General features: G+C 41.8%; 1 protein-coding gene across 13 annotated transcripts in view; it reads left to right on the top strand.

The window, feature by feature from the left end:
• LOC135108286 (cAMP-regulated phosphoprotein 21-like) overlaps nucleotides 1–17719 on the top strand; it is a 143562-nt gene that overhangs the window by 58230 nt on the left and 67613 nt on the right. Inside the window, exon 1 of one of the 13 annotated variants that reach the window (XM_064019074.1) lies at nucleotides 10447–10935. The exons of the other annotated variants lie outside the window; for them this stretch is intronic. The gene's annotated coding sequence lies outside the window, so the exon portion shown is untranslated. Of the gene's footprint in view, nucleotides 1–10446; nucleotides 10936–17719 lie in introns of those variants that run through there. 13 annotated transcript variants of the gene reach the window in all.

The raw sequence follows: 17719 nt of genomic DNA, 5'->3' as shown, positions 1-17719 counted from the left end.
AGGAAAAACAGTTAGGAAATTAGGAGAAGGTGATGGTTGAAGGAGTCTAGAGAGGAGGAAGAGGAAGAAGAGGTGACGGAGGAGGAGGAGGTACTAGTGTGATCGTTGAGGAGGAGGAGGAGGAGGTCGAGGGGAAAGGGGTGATGTTAGTGGAGGAACCTGTGATATTTATGGAATCTAAGAGGAAGAAGAGGAGGTAGTGGTGATGATAATGATTGATGAGGAAGGAGGTGGAGAAGAGGAGAAGGAGGAGGATGTGATACTAGAGGAGGAACTGGTGGTGGTGATGGTGGTTGATGAGGAAAAAGAGAAAGAGGAGGGGGAGGAGGTAGTGGTAGTGATGATTGATGAAAAGAAAAGGTACAGAAGAGGAGGAAGAGGAGGAGGTGATGGTAGAGGAGGAGAACTGCTGGCGGTGATGGTAGCAGTCGAGGGAGGAGTATACAGAAAGGAGAAAGAGAAAGAGGAGGAGGAAACTTAAAGGTGGTGTAGTGGTAGAATAGCAGTGGCGGCACCTGGCATCCGCATACAGGAGGAGGAGGAGGAGGAGGAGGTGGAGGTGGAGGAGTGGTAGTCCCCCATGTAAACACCTCCATAGTTTGTTTATATTGGGCTGGATGACGCGCCGGCGGGAGTTGCAGTGCTTGTGTAGATAAACCACATTCATCTTACTCTCCTTCGCCTTACCTTCATTTCTGTCTTGTATTTTCTCCTTGTTTTCATTGGGTGGTGTTCTCTTTATTGTTTCTGAGGGGGAGAGAGGAATTAACGGTAGGGTTAAATTATTTATTGGGTGTAAATGCTTAGCTTATCCTTTTTTTTTTCATTTTATTCTTCCTTTCTTTTTATTTTTTCTTTCTTGCTGTCTGTCTGTCTGTGTATCTGTTCTTTCTTTCTTTTTCTTTCTTTTTTCTTTCTTTTTCTATCTGTCTGTCTGTCGTTTCGCTGTTGGCCCTAAAATTGTGTTTCTATGTAGCTGTGGGCTCGAATTGTATCGTGTTTAGGTCCTTTGTGTGTGTGTGTGTGTGTGTGTGTGTGTGTGTGTGTGTGTGTGTGTGTGTGTGTGTGTGTGTGTCATCGTCGTAGTCGTCATCTTTCACCTTCTACTCCTTCTTCCTTTTCCTTCTCCTACTTCTGTGTTTCATTATAAAGACCAAAGAAAAGGACTTTGCTATTAACTGTTCTCATTTGTTCCTCCTCCTCCTCCTCCTCCTCCTCCTCTTCCGTTTGCCATCACCACCATCACCACTTTTGTCGGATGATAACGTCTGTTCGGTGCCCTACACGTGGCAGCCCCTGTGCAGAATATACCTACCCATATCACTTATCATTCCCATGCATAAATTTTGTACGTGGAGATTGAAAACCAAGGGGCCATCCTGGGAAAGTATTTAAGGCGTTGTTGGATAAAGGATTTTGCACAAGAGGTGTAGGTAATTGAAATGTGCTGTCCTTGTGTGTATTTGATTTATACTCCGCAACAAAATTAAAAAGGAATTCAGATACAGCTTGAAGTGATTAAAAGTTGGAATTCAAATATAAGGATAAAATTGAATGTTAAAAATTAGTATGTTTTTATATGTAAAGGCCGGCTGAGGACATACACTTTTAAATAATAGTACTAAGTTCCCGCTCTCAACAAGTAAACAACAACAACAACAACAACAACAACATCAACAACAACAACAACAACAACAACAACAACAACAACAACAACTCCATTTTAGTTTTAGTAGATATCTTGACACTCCTCTCGTAAAACAGTTCAAGTCATGGGAGGGTGACTCACGCAGAGAGTTCCGGACTTTTCTGTGAAGGGATGATAGAGTGAAGCTGCTCATTAGTTCTTGCATTAGAGAGACGGACAGCATTAAGATGACAGTGAATGGAGTTTTGGTGCCAACAGTACATGTTCGTCCTAAGTCCATTGCTGGATGCACAGACGCAGATCATACGAACACAAAGTACTTATCTCTATTCACATCTGTATCCATAAATACATCTAATCTCCTTTGAAAGCTTCCTTTTGACGTGACACTAACAACCTGATTACTGAGTCGGTGTTAGTCATCTGTTTAAGAACTATTGTCTTCATGTCTGTTTAGAATCTAACCTTATGGATTCCAAACCTGATACTTTTTGTCTTGTCCTGATTACCTGCTGGCCTCTCTTAGAAAATTACCATTAGATAATGCGTCAGTATCTGCGACAGGTTGGAGATTAGAACAAAAAAGCTGTAAGCATCCTCTCCATCATCCTTCCTCTGTCAGACCGCCAAGAGAAAAGTCAGAGCATCGTTAAAGATTTCGGTAGACTGATTAGCGATGCAAGGTGATCAATGAGTATTGTGGCTTTGAAGTAAGGTTACCGAAATGACGTTTGCTGTTCGTGTTAGTTTACTGAGAACCCAGAAGCCATCGGGTGGTTGAGAGCGGCATCGTAGAGAGTCGAGCACGTTCCATCTTTTATGTTCTCAGAAAACTCGACAATATGCTGAATCCAATCTTGTTTCTGTCATTCTATGTGGTTTTATCTCGTCTCAAGGGACATGTAAAGTTGGATACATTCTGCTGTGTGGCATTTTATTTTATAGTCTAGTTTTTGTTTAGATTTTTTTTTCCTTTTCTAGGTTTGGGAAATGATGTTGTTGCTAAAAGTCATCAAATAAATCCCTTTTGCTCTCTCTGTCTTCGTTTATTTTCTTTTTAATTATATTTTTTGTATATTTTATTTTGTATCTTTATTATTCTCATTTTTTTTCTATCTTCATCATCTAGATTTTTTTTTCACCCTGGTTTATCTCTTTAATATAATTTCTTGGTACATCTCATTTTTGTATCTTTAACGTTCTGTTGTTCATTTACGCGTGTTTATTTATATCTTCAGCTGTTTTTCTTTTTTTTTTTTTTTTTTTTTATTCGTAAACCATTCACATTTTTTTTTTTTTTTTTTGTGGATATCCGCATCTCATTTTATATCTTCAATTTTCATATCTTTCCATATCCATCTCATCTTATATCTTCAACATTTAAATTTCTTTTCTCAGTTTATACCTACAACTTTCGATATTTTCTATTCAAAACTCATTATAATTTTCGTCAACATTCTCATTTCTTCTAAGTATATCTCAGTCTGTATCTTCAGCATTTATTATTTTTTTTAATCCCATTTCTTTCTTATCTCAGTTCCCATGTCTTCTTCATCATTCTCATTTCTTCTTAGTGTATCTCAGTCTGTATCTAGCATTCTCATTTCTTCTGCGTATGTACCTGAGTCTTCGTCCTTCCGTCCCTCCCTTCCTCATTCCATTTCGTTGACCACACCCAGCCTGGCCTGCTAAATATCGACCCAAGTATCTTACGGGCCCTACTTACTGTTTCCTTTTCCCTCTCCCTCTCTCTCCCTCCCCCATCCCCTTTCTTCCCTCTTCAAGGCCGCGGCTCCTCCGTCCCCCTGCAACCCACTGACGTCCTTGTTGCTTTACGTGAGAACCTCTGTACGCTTCCAGGCTCCTCTTTGCCCCGCTGATGGTCCGCCTCGTCCTGTCCTGCCTTGCATACGTTTCTAGTCATACCTCTTCAGGGCTTCCCCTTCCTGCCTTCCCTCTCTTGCTTCTCTATTTATTTATTTATTCTTTTGTTTCTTTGTGTGTTCTGTCTTTATATACTTTTGTTTAGCTGTTGACTTTATTAATTTACTTTTTTTTCTGTTGTTTTATTTGTTTATTTTTTTGATACTGGTTTATAGTTGGTTTTAATTTTCATCTTTTTTTTTGTTTTTTTTTTTTTTGTTTCCTGATGTTTCCTTATTTATTGTTTTATTAATGTATATTTTTAAGTTGAGATTTATATTTTGTACATTTATTTATTTATCTATTTATTTATTTATTTTTTTTTTTTGGAGTGGAATTAGTAAGGGAAGTTATTGTTCTGAGTTGATTCTCTCTCTCTCTCTCTCTCTCTCTCTCTCTCTCTCTCTCTCTCTCTCTCTCTCTCTCTCTCTCTCTCTCTCTCTCTCTCTCTCTCTCTCTCTCTCTCTCTCTCTCTCTCTCTCTCTCTCTCTCGTGGTGGAAGTATTGTATTATGTTTTGATTTCTTTTTTCTTTTTTTTTTCTTTTTTTTTTGTTATTGGGAGGGGAAATGAAACGGGAGGTATTGCTTTAGGCTGTGATGCATTTTTTTCTTCTTTTTTTTTTTTTCTCTTTCGTGTTATTTTGTTTTGTGATGTTTCTGTTGTTTATTAATTTTGGGGTGGTTAGGTTTTTTTTTATTCTTATTTTTTTCTTTATTCTATTATTTTATGTTGTGTTCCTTTTATATATATATTGTTTTGGTTATGTGTTTAAATTTATTCGTATATTTCCTAGGACGCGGTATCTTTTCTTCTTCTTCTTCTTCTTTTTCTTTTTCTTTTTCTTTTTCTTCTTCTTCTTCTTCTTCTTCTTCTTCTTCTTCTTCTTCTTCTTCTTCTTCTTCTTCTTCTTCTTCTTCTTCTTCTTCTTCTTCTACAACAACAACAACAGCAACAGCAACAACAACAACAACCACTACTACTACTACTACTACTACTACTACTACTACTACTACTACTACTACTACTACTACTACTACTAATAATAATAATAATAATAATAATAATAATAATGTTGCTGGTGCTGCTGTCCATCTTTCTAACCATCTATCAATTTATTTTCAATCATACATTAAATATTTTGAAAAGTAGTATTAGTAGTAGTGGTTGTGGTGGTGGTAGTCGCACAAAAAAGGGGAGAGGAATAAACAGAAGCACAATAATGATACACTGCAGGCGAGTTGGGTTAATAATAGACGTAAATTGAAGATGAAATGGGGATCCTGGTGTTCATGTGTGATTAATCGTGCTTGGGTTCAATTGCTGCCCTCCTCTTCATGTCCAATTCTTCTTCTGAGTCAGTGCTTTGCCATGCCCTCCTCACTTGCCCGCCTGTTCTACCTTGTGTTCTGTGTGTGTGTGTGTGTGTGTGTGTGTGTGTGTGTGTGTGTGTGTGTGTGTGTGTGTGTGTGTGTGTGTGTGTCTGTCTGTCTGTCCGTCTATCTCTCTCTGTCTGTTGGTCTGACTCTCTCTGTGTGTGTGTGTACGTCTCTCTCTCTCTCTCTCTCTCTCTCTCTCTCTCTCTCTCTCTCTCTCTCTCTCTCTCTCTCTCTCTCTCTCTCTCTCTCTCTCTCTCTCTCTCTCTCTGCCTGTATGTCTGTCTGTCTGTCTGTCGGTGCGGAAGACCTCCAAAAGTTATCAGAGAATTTCAATATAATACTGTTGAAAGTTGGAGTTGAGCCAAGGAACAGCGGACTGGATTTTGAGGCGGATCCGGATACCTTATGCGGATCCAGAATTTCTTTTCTTTTTCTGTTTCTATTTCTATCTGTTTTTTTTTTTTTTTTTGTATCACATTTCCGTGTTTGGTTCCTTTACTTCATAGTGTTTCTAGTCACGAATTAGGGGCTGTTCTGTCCTAACTAGCGTCATTACCACTGAAATGGTTATATAAGCTAGAAATATTAGAATAACCTTACTAATAGCGGGGAATCTATCATGCCTCGTGTTACTGCACCCACTGGTGTTCACTACTTGTGGTTTTAAATTACCCGCATGTTAGTCATTGTCCGCGGCTTTCACCAGGCCTCCTTGCTAAACAAAGCGGGTACTGCTAAAAATAACACTTGGCCGCCCCCAGCTGGCCGTGCCGTCACCGCGATGGACGTGTGTGTGTGTGTGTGTGTGTGTGTGTGTGTGTGTGTGTGTGTGTGTGTTTTGTTTGGACGGCACATCACCTCTTCTGGTAATGCATTCCACTGAATTTTGCTGTACTTTAGAGAGAGAGAGAGAGAGAGAGAGAGAGAGAGAGAGAGAGAGAGAGAGAGAGAGAGAGAGAGAGAGAGAGAGAGAGAGAGAGAGAGAGAGAGAGAGAGAGAGAAATGTACGAGTATGTGTGCATATCCCCACCTCCTCTCGTCTTGTTAATGTACTTGCTGTGTCTTCTTGATGTTTGGTTTCCTTGTGTGTGTGTGTGTGTGTGTGTGTGTGTGTGTGTGTGTGTGTGTGTGTGTGTGTGTGTGTGTGTGTGTGTGTGTGTGTGTGTGTGTGTGTGTGCTGTTTACACACACCACTTTTAGTAATGCATTCCATTTGTACATGTCCTTACCTCTTCTTGTCCTGTTAATTTACTTGTTGTGTTCTCTTGATGTTCTGTTTCCTTGTGTGTGTGTGTGTGTGTGTGTGTGTGTGTGTGTGTGTGTGTGTGTGTGTGTGTGTGTGTGTGTGTGTGTGTGTGTGTGTGGTCTGTATTCAGAAACGCTTTGCTCCTTCGTCAGGGCTATTTTCAAAGGTCACAAACAAAGATGATTTGCCGGGTTCTCAAGAATGTTTCTTCTGTTGATAATGTAGAAATCTTGTTAATATGTCACTAGAATCGAAACATCCTTAAAAGCCTGTGGAACTTCATATAGAGCTTTTTGAAAGTAGTCAGGATGCAGGCAGGAGTGTTTCAGAATTTAGTTGTGTGTGTGTGTGTGTGTGTGTGTGTGTGTGTGTGTGTGTGTGTGTGTGTGTGTGTGTGTCTCGTCATGATTTTCAGTGTCTTCATGTCTTCTTCCATGTGTCTCTTATCAGTTATTTTGGGACACTTTTGATGTACGAGTATGTATTGAATCACCACCGTTTGTGGGATTCCTTCAGTTTAGTTATCTTTTAGTTATTTTTACATGAGAATCACCAGCATTGTTATTGAAGATACTGTGGCCATTATTCGTATTGTATTTTCATCTCTACCTATCTGACAGTTTCTCATTTCGCTTACTCTATAATTTTTCTATTGATTTTCTGTTAATTTATACTCGTTTTCTTTATTTTTTCTGTACTTGTCATATTTATCAACGCGTTTGTACTTTATTTATCAATTTACTTATTTTTTATATATATTTTTATGTCTGAGATGACGAAGTTCTTGCGTCACGTGTTTTTCTTTCTTTTTTCTTTTTTCTTGGGATATATTTGGGTCATGATGATGTCCTTGGTGAGTCTTCCCCTCCTCACCGCAGCCTGAGAGTGGAGGGAGGGAAGGAGGCACTTTTTCTCTCCTCCTCCTTCGCCTCCTCCTCCTTCTCCTCTCAGCCGCCTTTGTTTCCGCCCCTCCAATTAATTTCCTTCTCTGTCCTTCGTGGTGATATTTCATAATTTCCACTACACATTTGTTCCCCCTGAATTTTTTCCCCTATTTTTCTTATACGTACTGAAATTGCAGAAGTAGAAGGAGGAGGAGAAGGAGAAGGAGAAACGAGGAGAACAGTGTACAGATATAATGCTACTTGACCTCTTGTTCTTGGTATACTGAACGCCACTTCCCTCTCCCCTCCTCTGGTTCTCAGTGCCACGATAACACCGCGGCATTCCTCCTCTCGTACTTGCTTCCACTCCATCAGTCCTCCATTCCACTTCTCCACCTTTCTCCTCTTGTGGTCAGTGCCATACCATCACTGCACCTACGCCACTCCACTCTTCTCTCATGTTTAAGGCTATAAAATCACTCCATCTCTCCACCACTTGTTCCTTCCTTCCTTCCTTCCTTCCTTCCTTCCTTCCTTCCTTCCTTCCTTCCTTCCGTCCCTCTGTCCGTTCTTTTTTTCTTTCCTTCCTTCCTTTCTTTTTCTTTTTTTCTTTTTCTTCCTTCCTTCCTTCCTTCCTTCCTTCCTTCCTTCCTTCCTTCCTTCCTTCCTTCCTTCCTTCCACACCGGCATTATTAAGCGACCGAGAAACGAGAAAGTGATTCATTACTCTTGATTGACATTTGGCCTCATAAGAACTATTTTCAGAGATCACGTAAATGACTAATCGAAATTCTCGTGTCTATTTCTCCCCATTGATGATGCAGAATACTCGTTAAACGATCACTAGAATCATGGAGACAACGATGAAAGCCCGAGTGACTTCCACAATACTATTTTAAGTTACTCATTAAGATTTAAGCTGTAAGTATTCATCAGCTTTATTAGACATTCGGTGATAACTCTTGTTGTGAGTGTTGTCTTTCAAAATCGTGAGCAAAGCTTACACCAGACAGCGATATACCTGCTGGAGGTGTTTAACTAGTATAAGGGATATAGCAAGGATGACATAAACAAAATTCTCAGGATCAGTAATCAGGATAGAATAAGAAACAATGGATTAAAGCTTGAAAAAGTTAGATAAAAAAAAAGAAATAGGAAATTAATTAGTTAGGTTATGGACTCAGTAATTAGGAAGATTTATTGACGTAACGAAGATCACACACAAAAAAGTAGGTAAGAATAACAGTATTGGACACGAAAATAATGTATCTGAGTATTCAAACCGTCCCAAGAAACGATGAGCCTAGTATATCATCAGCTGAATTCATCATCAGAGCAGCGAGGAGATGGTCAGTCCGTGATGGCAAAGCGCAAATAAAGCATCAAAACCTACATCTGGTATGCTGTTCACGCATGCGCAGACCGTGAGTGCTAGACCTCCAGTGAACATACACCGCTATTCAGAAAAACTGCTATATTACCACATTTTTTTGTTAAATGTTACATAGATTAGCCAGGTTCTTTAGAGCGTCTCTTGTGCTAATACTCGTAATACAGAAATCTTGTTAATCTGTCACTAGCCGTAAAAACACCCTTATAAAACCGTGTAACTTCAACTGGAATTTTCTGAAAGTAGTGGAGGTGCGGACAGAAGTGTTTCAGAATATGGTCCTTAAGACTGAAGGAAAACGCAAAGCACAGTGGAAGTGAGTGCTGCAGGGTGATGGATTTGCGATCACGACTGTACTGGGAGGCTCACAACACACAAGACATTCCTTGCACGTGCGGGTCTTCGATTATTTCCCACATCTGGAACCCGACACACTGCCACACTGCAAGCTGTAGACGGCGACCCGGCACACATGTACTCGTTTGGCTGATAAAGATATGAAACTTATCACTAATTTCGAGTAACGACTGACTATTTTATTAGATAGGAGTGAAACTTATGAAGCTAAGCGATATTAATTCACTATTCTTTTTGCTGTCAGAGGTGCTTTTCGAAATTATGTTCTGAATTTTTACCAGTCCATTTTTGTCAAGCTCACAAGGCTGTACCAAAGAGGTTAACCCTTTCACTACTGAATAATCTTTCCCATAGTCACTTATAGCTTCATAGACACTACTCTGTTTCTTAAAGTCATTTAGAAAAGACGAAATTAACTTCCTGTTCCCTCTCATTTCCTGCGTGTCCATCGAAACATTTATTTATTTATATATTTACCTTATTGTTTATTTTTCTGTGCTCTGAATGTTTACAAAACAAGACCATAGCATTGAAGTTAACCACCATATGCGTCATGTAACCACGCCTGTCCAATATAAGATGCATTAGATGTTTTGTTTCGCATTACGAAGCGTAAAATACATACTTAGTGTTCTTCGAGGTGCTGCCTTTAGGAGTAAAGTAATTCTTGTTGCTGATAACATTATACAAGTAAACACTGATATCAGTAAATATCCGGCACATTCTATCAAATCGGAACTCCTTGGCAGACTTGATCGCCATGGCAGATCACTCGTCTGCACCTTACTTCACCTCCTGCGTCTCCTGCTGCACTTCTCATCTACATGTCATCCAATATAGATGTATATGTTCAATATGTGACCTTTTTTTATGGCTACTGACCACAAAAAGTGGCTTGCGTGAATGCAGCCTTAATGCATTCATAAACCTTCCCTTTGGTCTTCCTCTCTTCCTCCTCCCCACGCACTCCTCATCTCTCCTCAGCACACGGCCAAACCACCTCAGTCTCGCCTCTCCATCTTCATTAGAGCTAAAAACCGTGTTTCTTGCGCTGCCTTCGGAATGACACGGTGCATTCTAAGGTTTCCCGCGCCATGTTGAGGCTGAGCGAGTGCCGTGGAGATTTACTGGGTCCTCCCGAGGGGGTCGCGGAGGAAACACGGCGCGGGGCAGTATTTTTAGTCCACCTTCCGAGGATTGAGGAGGAAACTTTTGTATTTCCGAAGCGGGATCACGCAAGTTTTGTCTATTTGTTATATTTATTGACGTGGTGAAAGTTTCTCGATGTGTCTAGTTTTGCATTCATTAAGTTATGTATGTGTGTATGTATGTGTTATATATATACCCATTTCGAGTGCTTCAGGAGAGGAGTATCGGGACATCTCCGAGACTGAATAGGCATAAGTTTTAAATTATCTCCCCTGCTCAACTATCTTTTCGAGGGGAATTGTAGGAAGGGAACAGTAAATCAACATTTCATCCCCTTTCGGTATACCCTTCCCCTGTCTATTTCATGGATAAAGAATCACTTACTCATTCATCGCATTTACTCTTTACTGTTATTGTCACCGGCGACTACTTCACGTATAAGGAATCAGCTACTACATTCAATTTGGTCTTTGCTTGTTATTGGGTGCGGGAGCGACGAGGAGGAGTGGGCGGCGTGCGAGGCGTGGAGTGCCGCGGCCCACCATGACCACCGCTGAGTTGGGTTCTCGCGGCAGAGGTCGGTCAGTAGTGTCGCGGACTTCAGTGAGCGTTGTCATGGCGAGGACTTGTCTTCCTCCGCTGTGGGTGTTTGGAGGTCACCTTTACCAAGTCTGACCCCGCGTGGTCGACGTGGGTAATAATTCGTGGCGCATCCCGACACGCCAGAGGAGGCGTCAGTAGGGAACCCCAGCTGCCGTCCAAGTTGGCTTAAAGTTTCGTCGATTAAAGGGAATCATCTACACTACGGGCCGAAGAATGTTAGCGGAAGGGAGGAAGATGCAGTGTTTACGTTAGTGACTCTGCTAAACATTGTGATATTGCGTGAAATTGGTGTTGAAAAGGATCTGTAAATTGTAAAGGGAATGATGACCAGGAGCATGAAGCCAGCAGGTGTGACAGGTGAGGGTGAAGGGAGGGTGGTGCAGGTGTGTCGTCTGCTTGGTGTCAGGTGTTGCTGCGGGTGTTTACACTAAATATGTATATAAATATGTGCATTCATGAATACGTGCATTTAGTCTGACACTTCCCACCTGCAGAGTAAATGTGTTAAATAAATGTGTTGCCAGCCACAACACCACTACTACCACACCTTCTCTGTAACTCTACAAAGATGCTAAAGACATGCTTTTAAGACATGGTGGTGGCCAGACAGCCTTTCATTCAGAGGAAGGAATCATAGGGAATCTTCACAGAGTTAGGTGTCATCATAAGAACACAAGAGAAGTTGCAAGACGAAAGTAGACTTACATACACGTGGCAGTCCCTGTATACAGCTTACATACATCTACTCAATTATCATCCTTATCCATAAGTTTATTTAAATCTTTCTTCTTTATTGACTCGGTGCTAACAGCCAGTCATTTATCACTTTATTTGTGAATCACTACTTTTAATTTCTGCTACACTCGTACCGCCCCTGCATCTCTACAAGACCTGTTCTAGCAAACATTAGAAGTAGCGCTTAGCTGCCACTAGTATTGCAGCCACACTCACCACCACACTCGTTGCAGCTGGAATTTTATGCTGCAGAACTTGTCTCGAGTTCATTTTAACCTGACAGATTAATTATGTTTAAGTTGAACGTTTAAAACTACACAATTTCCAGTTAGCTTATTTTTCTGTAGCATGATACAAGCGCACTGTGACAAACAGCCATGAAACTTCAGTGACATGTATAAAGGATCGGGAGCTGTCATGTGTAGGTCAGCTTGCCTCATGCCTTCCGTATTCCCTTCTCAGTTTAACCTTTTTTCCTTTTCCTTTTTTTTTTCTTTTTGAGGGGAGGGAAGGGGGAGCGGCAAATTATCAGGCTTTTTCTCCCTCTATTTTGTGCCCTTGGTCGGCCTCCCTTGCGTATAAAAAGTCTTCATATTTTCTTATGCTCTTCGTAACTACACAGACACACTGCTGATCCTCTCGTGTGTACTCGTGAAGGCAGCCATGCGAAGAGGAGCACGATGGCCTTGCTACCTGAAGACCGCCTCGCTGGAAACTTGACTGAAGTGACATAAACATTTACTTATTCTGCCTCCTCCAGGATGAACATGAGGCGCAGAGCAAAGTGTGTATGGCGTTAAGTAAAATGGCTTCTCTCTCGGTTCTTCTACTCCTGTTTCCTTTTCCGGCAACGGTATTTGAGAAGACGTTTTTGGGTTCCATTTTTTTCCCTTGCTAGATCATCCTGATACGTGAAAACTAAGTAAAATAAATTAATAGACGTTATAAAGCATCTGTGATAACATTGGAGGTGAGTAAGAAGTAATCACCACGATTCACTGGTGAACTCTGGACTTCGCTACCTAATTGTTTTTCTCCCTTCCCACGACTCGAAGTGGTTCAAAAGAGAAGCATCGAGACGCCTCCGAAACTAAATTGGCCAAGTTTTTTTTTTAAACTCCGTCTATTTTTGTCATTCTTGGAGAAGCATTGATTTTTTTTTATTTGTATCATGGCCAAATGCCTTGACACATTGAAAAAAAAAACACCGTTGAAGTATACATGTAGTTATTAGAGTTATTAAATTAATACCACATTTCTTACGGTTATTTAGATGTAACTCAAACTATCTACATTTCTTCAGTGCAGTATTGGGAAAAGGACACACGGCTCACAGCATATTCCACTAACACGCATCATGGTCACGGTGGCGGTGCTGGATGTAAGGATGAATAATGCCCGCGTCCTCACCGGCACAGCGACCCAAGCGACCAGTTACACTTAGCTCGTCAGCAGCGGGCGGTGGGTGCTGGGGACGCGCCCCTCCGCTGGGAGAGTTTCTTGGAAGCGTTCCGTTACTTGAGAAACACAAGGCTTGATTGATTTATCACTGGGTGGAAAGAGTTCGGTGAGGGAACATGACTTGCGGATGTCACGTGCGCGCAAACACGTTCTTTTTTTTTTTTTTTTTTTTGAAATTCCATCAAAGCTAAATACTTTTTTTGATAATCACCTACATCTTTCTAGGCATTCCTTATCATATTAACTTCCTGCGTTTCTCTCTCTCTCTCTCTCTCTCTCTCTCTCTCTCTCTCTCTCTCTCTCTCTCTCTCTCTCTCTCTCTCTCTCTCTCTCTCTGAACAAAGGACGGTTATAGCGGTAAAATCATTAATATCCGTCTTTTTCCCTATTCTCGTACTTAAATCACTTGCAACTATCGAAGCACCACTGTTACTTTTATGAAAATATTAGTGATCTTTCAGTTTGGTTGTGCTAGGGTGTATGTTATACTACATAATAGTGTAGACTCGTACTTAACTTAATATCAACCATGAGAACAGTATTAAAGAAGTACAACATGCATTTTTATTGTAAGATTCACGTTTGTACTGTAAAAATGTTCATGGTTGTGTTTAGGCGAGTGTTAGAGGACATAATATTGCACCCTCGTAGTTAACTTAGTATTATCCATCGAAAAAGCATTAATAAAGTATTATATTTATATTTATTATTAAGATTCACGCTTGTACTGTTAAAACACTCATGATAATTAGTTTGGTTGTACTTGGGCGAGTGTTGGAGGACAATATTGTACCCTCGTAGTTAATTTAATACCACCCATCTGAACAGCATTGATAAATTAGTACTACCATAATTAGTGTAAGACTCATCCACTTGTACTTTAAAAATATGTACTATTCTTTGACTTAGTTGTGGCTAGATGAGTATTAGGAGAAATACTATCGTACCCTCGTGTGCTTCAGTATCGACTATTGAAGCTCATCTTTTTGCCTTGGTAGTGCGTGAGGGAGTGTTTACAGTGTTAGAGAACGTAATACATACCTTAGCCTCGCCTTGTCTGGTTCCCTCTGCGTCCCCGAAAATTGTATTGGGCAGATCAACCCAACACATCCACCGGCACAGACATTCAACCTTTCTTATTATCTCTCTCTCTCTCTCTCTCTCTCTCTCTCTCTCTCTCTCTCTCTCTCTCTCTCTCTCTCTCTCTCTCTCTCTCTCTCTCTCTAAATATAGCAAGCCACGTCCTCTTGTGACTACTAATAAAAGTCGCTCCAGTCGATTTTTATTGCCAAGTATCACTAATCAGCGTCTCCCGCACTTGTCTGACAAATAGTGAGAAGTTCCCTCCCTTCGTCCTCTACCCCCACCTCTCTCTCTCTCTCTCTCTCTCTCTCTCTCTCTCTCTCTCTCTCTCTCTCTCTCTCTCTCTCTCTCTCTCTCTCCGATAGCTAATACAACGCCTTTTTCCTCGAATTCGGCAAAACATCACACGCAAAAAAACCTCTTTCATTTATTCACATTTTTGTAAGACTTTCTACCACTAAAAACTCGGAGATTGAACGAAATTGACATTCCTGGACGTGTTTATCATTACCACCCTTGCTGAAAGGAAAGGAGTGGCCTTGAGCAGCGTTAGATGCACGGACTTGCCTGTGTGGATGACGTTGTGCTGGTGGTGGGGCAGATGTTTACTAATAAGGTGATTAAAAGTTTCTGTAGGGTTATGGTATCGATGGTAGGTGGTGGTGGTGTTGCTAGATGTTGACTGGGTAGTAGGTGTGTTGGATTTTTATTATAGTAATTTTATTATTATTATTATTATTATTAGTAGTAGTATTAGTAGTAGTAGTAGTAGTAGTGGTAGTAGCAACAGCAGTAATATTGACGGTACTAATAACAACAACAAAGACAACGAGAACAACAGTAGAAAAGCACTAGTTCTATTATAACGATGCCAGCAGCAACAATACTAGTAGTAGTTATTGTAGTAATGACGATAACATTAAAGGCGACAATAGCGGTGACGGCGGTGGCAGTGGTGGTGGTGGTGGTGGTAGTGGATTCGGTTCAAGGTCACTGGATGATATTCTTGAGGTTGCGTGGGCGGTGCACGACTGCGGAGAGGGGAAGGAAGGGGGCGGGGGTGCTGAGAGAGAGAGAGAGAGAGAGAGAGAGAGAGAGAGAGAGAGAGAGAGAGAGAGAGAGAGAGGTATTGTAGTCTGGAGGGGGGAGGGTGGAGGGAGGAAGAGGGCGGAGAGTGGGTGGAGTGAAGGAAGAAGGTCAGGGATGAGTCAGAGGCGCGCTGCTCTGTGATTGGTCCGCGTCACTCTTGAGCCTCATGGTCTTCCAAGCTTCTGATAATTTTTTTTTTTTTTGCTCTCTCTCTCTCTCTCTCTCTCTCTCTCTCTCTCTCTCTCTCTCTCTCTCTCTCTCTCTCTCTCTCTCTCTCTCTCGTGACCTAGTGAGAGAGAGAGAGAGAGAGAGAGAGAGAGAGAGAGAGAGAGAGAGAGAGAGAGAGAGAGAGAGAGAGAGAGAGAGAGAGAGAGAGAGAGAATAGTTTCCTCTTTTCTTCTCTACACACACACACACACACACACACACACACACACACACACACACACACACACTTCTCTTCTTTCACCTATATTTTTCTTTCAAGTCTTCCCCCCTCTCTCTCTCTCTCTCTCTCTCTCTCTCTCTCTCTCTCTCTCTCTCTCTCTCTCTCTCTCTCTCTCTCTCTCTCTCTCTCTCTCTCTCTCTCCGTTGAGTCGCGTCTTTCCACCCACACAGACTCCTTCCTCTCTTGCCTTCCTCCCTCCCTCCCACACCTCACTCTCTCCTTCCTCTCTTTCCCTCTCGCTCTTTCTCCCCCGACCCTCCCTCGCTCCCTCCAAACCTTCCATCTCCTTCCTCTTCCGGGCAGCAATAGCACCTATAGTATCTCTCTCTCTCTCTCTCTCTCTCTCTCTCTCTCTCTCTCTCTCTCTCTCTCTCTCTCTCTCTCTCTCTCTCTCTCTCTCTCTCTCTCTCTCTCTCTCTCTCTCTGGTCATGCATCCCTAACCACACACACACACACACACACACACACACACACACCTTTAATTTCAACCGGCCAGGGTGAAGTTGGCTGCCGGTTCCCTTGTTCCCATACATTGCGCCCTTTTCGTGAACCCCTCCTCCTCCTCCTCCTCCTCCTCCTCCTCCTCCCTTGGTTGGGTGAAACTGGGTCACTCTGGGAATCAATGTCTCCTTCGATGTTGGGATTTCCAGAACGATAGAAAGGCACCACCACCACCACCATCACTCTCTCTCTCTCTCTCTCTCTCTCTCTCTCTCTCTCTCTCTCTCTCTCTCTCTCTCTCTCTCTCTCTCTCTCTCTGCTTCTTTTGTCTTTCTTATTTTTTCCTTCGTAATCGTTGCATATACCTCTATCCTTTCTTCTTCCCTCCTCCTCCTCCTCCTCCTCCTCCTCCTCCTCCTCCTCCTCCTCCTCCTCCTCCTCCTCCTCCTCCTTGTTTCCACCATCGCGACCTCCACCTCCTTTTTCGTTTCCTTCCTTCTCTTTTTTTTTATTCTACCACCGAGGCCTCCTCCTCCTCCTCCTCCTCCTCCTCCTCCTCCTCCTCCTCCTCCTCCTCCTCCTCCTCCTCCTCCTCCTCCTCCTCCTCCTCCATTACGTTTTCTCTCCATTTTTCATCACTGTTGGCTGTACCTTTTATTTCTCTTCTATTTTTTTCCTCAATTTTCTTCTCCCTTTTTTCTCAGTAGGTCAGTCTTCACATCCTCTTGTTTTCATCCTCTCTCTCTCTCTCTCTCTCTCTCTCTCTCTCTCTCTCTCTCTCTCTCTCTCTCTCTCTCTCTCTCTCTCTCTCTCTCTCTCTCTCTCTCTCCTGCTTCTATTTTTCTAAACTAACATTGTCATGACATCCTCCTCCTCCTCCTCTCCTCTTCCTCTTCCTTATCCTCTTTCTCTTTTCCTCCTCCTCCTCCTCCTCCTCCACAGTATCCTCATCCTGCTCCTGTTATTTTTCCGTTTTTTTCCTACACAACATCCTTTTCTCCCACGCTCTCTCTCTCTCTCTCTCTCTCTCTCTCTCTCTCTCTCTCTCTCTCTCTCTCTCTCTCTCTCTCTCTCTCTCTCTCTCTCTCTCTCTCTCTCTCTCTCTCTCTCTTGCTTCTTATTCATTCAATTTATTTATACACGTGCATTGGTAAGAGTTTGTGTGTTCGTTTATTCTTAGATCAGTTGTTTGTGAGTTATTTATCTGGCACTTGAATGTTTTCTTCTTACGGTTGCTTACGTACATATTTTATTTCAAGATTCTTTGCAATATAATTATGAACTAATGTTTTGGATTTGTTAAGAGAGTGGAGTCTTCAGTGTACTACTACTATTACTACTACTACTACTACTGATTACGAAGGGAGTCAGTACTAACTAAGCTATCCAGGTGTTCTACTTTCTCTTTCCCTTCGTCCAATGAAAATTTTCATCCACATATATTACAGCACGTGTTTAAGTTGTATTATATTTTATTTTCTCCTGACACACACACACACACACACACACACACACACACACACACACACACACACACACACACACACACACACACACACACACCTCATCCCTCACCTTCATCATTTACTCACCTGTCCGCGTTCATCCTTGACCCAAACCAGCACACAATTTTTTTTTTTACTTTTTTTTTTTCCTTCTTTTAATTGAGGTTGCTCTCAGGCTCCTCCTCCTCTTCCTCCTCCTCTTTTGTATTACGACCGCTTCTTCTTCACCTTAATTATTTTCCTCCGCTTACATTACTGTCAGTCTTAACCCTTGAGAGACTATCTGTCTGTCTGTCTGTCTGTCTGTTTATTTGTTTGTTTATCTTTAGTTTGTTTGTGTGTGTTTTGTTTGTTTGCTCTCTCTCTCTCTCTCTCTCT

The sequence above is a fragment of the Scylla paramamosain genome, chromosome 17 (assembly GCF_035594125.1).
Source record: "Scylla paramamosain isolate STU-SP2022 chromosome 17, ASM3559412v1, whole genome shotgun sequence".
Lineage (NCBI taxonomy): Eukaryota > Metazoa > Arthropoda > Malacostraca > Decapoda > Portunidae > Scylla > Scylla paramamosain.
Note: the sequence above shows the minus strand (reverse complement) of the source record. Positions and strands in the feature narration are given on the sequence as shown.